Genomic DNA, 5,001 nt, shown 5'->3' on the forward strand with positions numbered 1-5,001 from the left:
TTCTCTACTTATCCCATGGCAGAGCAGCCAGATTCTTGGAGAAGGAACTGGCTTTCTTCTAGAAAGTGGTTATTTCTGTGCCCACTTAGGAGTAAGAGTGAAAGGCCAGATCTCAGCCATGGGGGCTGGTCTTTGGTGGAGGGCACTGAGCCAAAGGTACTGCCGCTAAAGTACTAGGTGACTGAAGGACAGGTAATAAAGGGAGGTGTGGAGCAGCAAGCCCATGGAAGCAGGCAGAGAGCAAGAATGCAACCAATCACAATGGGATGGCAACAGAGAGTTCAGGTTTGGGAAGCAGAGCTTAGAAAGATTCCTGGATGCAAACCGGTACAAATGGTGGGAGATTTTAAAATGTTGTCTGCAGTTAAACGTGCGGGAAAGGAGAGAGCAATAATAAACATCAGGAGGATCCTGCATTAAAAATCAAGAGGCCTGAAACACAGACCTGGTTTAGAAGCTAAGTCATTTCATACCAAGAAATAAATGACAAAATGACAGATGGTACAATCAAGTGGCTGTATGGTGCCCACAGTTGACTTTGAGTGTCCACTTACTACCAGAATATGTGCTGTGTTCCACATGGATGAGCTTCTGAGATGACTAGACTCTAGATTATGTATTCACAATTTAAACCGAGTCTCACCTTTGTTGTCATTGGAATTTTCCTATATCTAAGATCACATTTAGCTGTGACTCGCTGTGCTTCTTTTACTTCAGTCTTGAACTCATGAGTCAGAGTTTATTTTCATGGTTGGGCTGCCTGTCAACCTTCAGTCTATAAGAAACTATTGGAAAGCCAGCTATCTGTGGTAATTGACATTAACAATGTGGGAGCAACTCCTGTTTTCACTCTGGACCTGGATTATTAGGTGTGGGGAACCAAAAGGAGGGCTACTATGAGTGTGGGCCACAGGTAGGGGTCTACCAAGACTGAGGGATCAGACTGAGTGTGTGGACCTCAACTCTTTCTCTTGGCCCTTAGGGTTAAGGGACTTGTTTGAGGGTGAAGAACTGTTCACCTTTTGCTACACAGCACACATGTCTGCAGAACAGAGACTCTGATGCGTCAGAGTTGGTTAACAGTTGCCCCCCAACAGACAGGGAACACAGAGGGCAATTGTTTTACACGGACTAGGAAATATACCGTCCTGCAGAAGACATCACATAAACCTTGACAGTTACTTGTCCCCTGAGACCCCAGAAGTATTTTGCTTTTCCCTCCCAAATGCTGCATGGAGTGTTCTGGGATGCATGTTATAATGAAATAATAGAGTCCCACTTTCCTCTTCTCATCCATGGAGAAGAAAGAAAAATAGGCCCTGGACGCGGATTAAACTTTGCTTTTATAGTCAACAAATACACCATCACTCTTATCAACATTACTTCTGACTGAATTACTAAGAATCCTCATAATCATCACCACCATTATTGCAACTCCAATTAAACGTACCTGCTTCATTCCAGGCACTGTGCCAAGTGCCAACATCACTGCGACTCACTGAATCCTCCCAAGAATGCTGTGAGCTTGTTATTACAGCCCCATCTCATATTTGAAGATTCTTTAGGCCAGTAGGTAAATGTAAAAATACTTAACAACCAGTCCCATAAGGTGATAGATCTGAAGTCACGCACAGATATCCTAGAGTTAACAGGTTGAAAATTAGCTCTTGTCTTTCCCCTTACTCTTTTCCTGGGTAAGATCAATTCTTTCCTCAAGTCTCAGTTTAACTATTACTTTTCCCAAGAGGCGTCTAACCCCTAAGGGCCTGGGGCTAGTGCTCCCTCTGCAAAGCCCTCATAATACTGTCCTTCTGAGTAAAGCTTTTCACACCTACAATAGCTCCCTTCTCATCTGTCATCCTCACCAGACCAGTGTTCTAACCAAGTTCCTCATCCACCTCTCCTTGTAAGAGGGATGAACCGAACTGATGTATCCCTGGGTGTGTGTGGGGGTGGGGTGGGGAGGGGGATGTCTACGGGTTATAATCAAGATTAAATTTTGTATTTTCAATATGAGTATAATCTAAAGAAATATACCTATTTGCTTTAAATTATGTTAGTGCTGAGTAATGTTTTAATTGGGTAAATGAGAATAGACTAGAGGTGAATTCAACATGTAAATTCGAGATTCACGCTAAGTGAAAATCAGATAGTGTCCCAGCGTGCCACATAAACAAAGGTTTATAGGCACTTCTATAGAGAACACATGTAAGAAATCACACACTGTTATGGAACTGGATCACATGTGAGTCACTGCTGGTTTCAACAAAACATCTTTCGGGATACTCAATTAATGAGGCTAATTTGAATTGCACTGGTATTGGAGGTCTGCTTCCATTTATTTCATAATTTTGATATGCTTTTATAACTGATACACAATGTATTCATATCTGATTTATGTTTAGGTATTTTTATGAGACACTGTAATACATTTAATGTAAGTCAATGCTAGGGGTCTGGGAGAATTTGGCTTTTGCCCATAAAAAGGAGGCCTTTATGTTCCCCAAGTACGAGAAACGCTGGAGAAGTCAGTAATTTCCATAAAGGCAGGACTGTGTTTCTCTTGTGCACAGCAATTTCTCCACAAGAGGTAGTTTGTTCCACAGCTATAGGCCAGCACATAGTATGTTCTCAGTAATTACCTGGTGAACACAAGACGCTAAATCTTTCATCTTATTGATGGACTCTTTCTTTTCCTTTCTCCTCTGTGAGTTCCATGCTCTAGGTTTCACAGTGAACGAGCGAACATTGGCTTATCTGACTTCTTTTCTCTTCCTAACTTAATGCGATCCCCTGTGTTTCATCCCTTTCTGTAGTACCCTTGGTAATCTCCACATGGCTGTCAGTCTTTCTGGGCCAGTCTTACAGAACTCCTAACAACAACAACAACAACAACAACAACAACAACAAGACATGTTGCTTTATAAAATGAGTCATTTCCAGTCTCCTTTTCACACCAAACAACTTGCGAGCACTTTGTAATATGTTCCAACTTTCCAAAAATTCCCCAAATTTTCAGGACCACACCTTTTCATGAACATACGTAGAATATTATATCTGATGAAAACAGAATGCAATAATACAGGAGATTTCTTTAATACCAGGTCATTTAAACTCCAAAGTAATAGATAAAGCAAAATAAGCTTAATGTCTTTTATTTTATTTTTTAAAGTTTATTTATTTATTTTTTTAGTAATCTCTACACCCAACATGGGGCTTGAACTCACGACCCCAATAACAAGAGTCCCAGGTTCTTCTGACTGAGCCAGCCATGTGCCCCACGCTTAACGTCTTTTAAATGTATGAATATTGAGATACAGCTCAAAAATATTTTACCAGGAAGCAAAGTGTTAGAAACGTAATAAAAAATCTTTTCAAAGGACAAATGTTTTCTCCTCTACTAACTTGCTAAAGTGATCTGCATTGAAATAATCCAGTATCTTGTGTTTCTATAGAAAGAAAAGAGTGTAGAGACAGAAGTCAGTGGACTTGGATTAAATATTGGTGTGCCACTTATTTCTAGGCACTTTAATTTCATTGAGTCTCATACTTAATTCCCACAGAGTTGTTGTGAGATTATATACATGTGGATGGAAAGTTGTTTTTTGTTGTTTCATTGTTTTTTGTTTGCCCCCCCCCCCCCCCCCCCCCCCCAGAAAAGACTATATTTATTATACATGTTTGGAAACAACTGGTTGAAGTCACTTGATTAGCTACCTGGTAACCAGAGCTGCTACTAGTTGGTTCCTTTAAAAGTAACCATTTGTGTTACTTTCCTACCACTTCCAAGTGGATTTAATAAATTACACCCAGCCTGAATAACCGTCACAGTGTTGGCTATAAGAGGAAATATGTTAAGGTACTCATTTCACCAGGCTTTATCATTTAGTTGGAGTATTGCATGTGTTGGGTTGTGTACTTGTGTATTTGGCACCCATTAAAATTGTTTTGAGATTAATATTTATTATATGACATTATCTAGATTATTAAGATATGAAAAATATAGATTACAGTATCAATAAAATAATGCAACAGAACATAATGTCATATATAAAGAATCATTTTCTTCTAAAACATGTTATTTCTTGATCTCTATGATTTAGGTTTGTGACAGATGGGAGATAATATGGGTCATCTGGTGGTAGGAGGCTGCCTGCCATTATAACAAACACCTTTTCTAGACGGTTATCCTTTTCCCTTCTCTTCATAGTGGTAGATAAATCAGTTCAAAGGAAACACTCCAAAAGAAAAAAGTAACAAAAAAAACAACTACAAAAGAAATTCAGGAACAATGGAATTCATAATTGTCTTTTTATATCGTTCTTTTGGTACATCCTAAGTCACAGTTGTGGGGTGGTAAGACCAATTGGTTCTTCTAGACAAGGGAGAGTCAAAAGAATTGTGTTCCAGGGGCGCCTGGATGGCTCAGTTGGTTAGGAACCTGACTTTGGCTCAGGTCATGATTTCATGGTCTGTGAGTTTGAGCCCCGCATCAGGCTTTGTGCTGACAGCTAGGATCCTGGAGCCTGTTTCAGATTCTGTGTCTCCCTCTCTCACTGCCTCTCCCCCCACTCCCCCTGTCTCTTTCTCTCTCTCAAAAATAAACAGTTAAAAAAACAAAAAAAGAATCGTGTCCCAGATCATTCTGCCATTTACTACCAGAGATCTTAGGCAATCACTTAATTTTTCTATAACTCAGTGTTCTTCACTGTGCTTTGAGGGTTCACTGACAAATATATTTGAACTTTATAGAGCAATGTACAAATCTATCAAAATTAAAGAATTTTATTGAAGCAGGATTCCCTAGAATGCATCCCATGCTGGTAATGTGTATGATGAGAATCAAAGAGAACATTGGATTGAGCATTTCTCAAACTTATTTGCCCTGAGAACTTCTTCATCTATTAAAAGCCAGTATAATTATGCTCGACTGTGACTACATTATCAAAACCCCTTGAGAAAGCATGGCAGGGCTCGTCTTGGCCCCTTCCATATCTCTGC

The sequence above is a fragment of the Panthera leo genome, chromosome B4 (genome assembly GCF_018350215.1).
Source record: "Panthera leo isolate Ple1 chromosome B4, P.leo_Ple1_pat1.1, whole genome shotgun sequence".
In the NCBI taxonomy this organism is placed as follows: Eukaryota; Metazoa; Chordata; class Mammalia; order Carnivora; family Felidae; genus Panthera; species Panthera leo.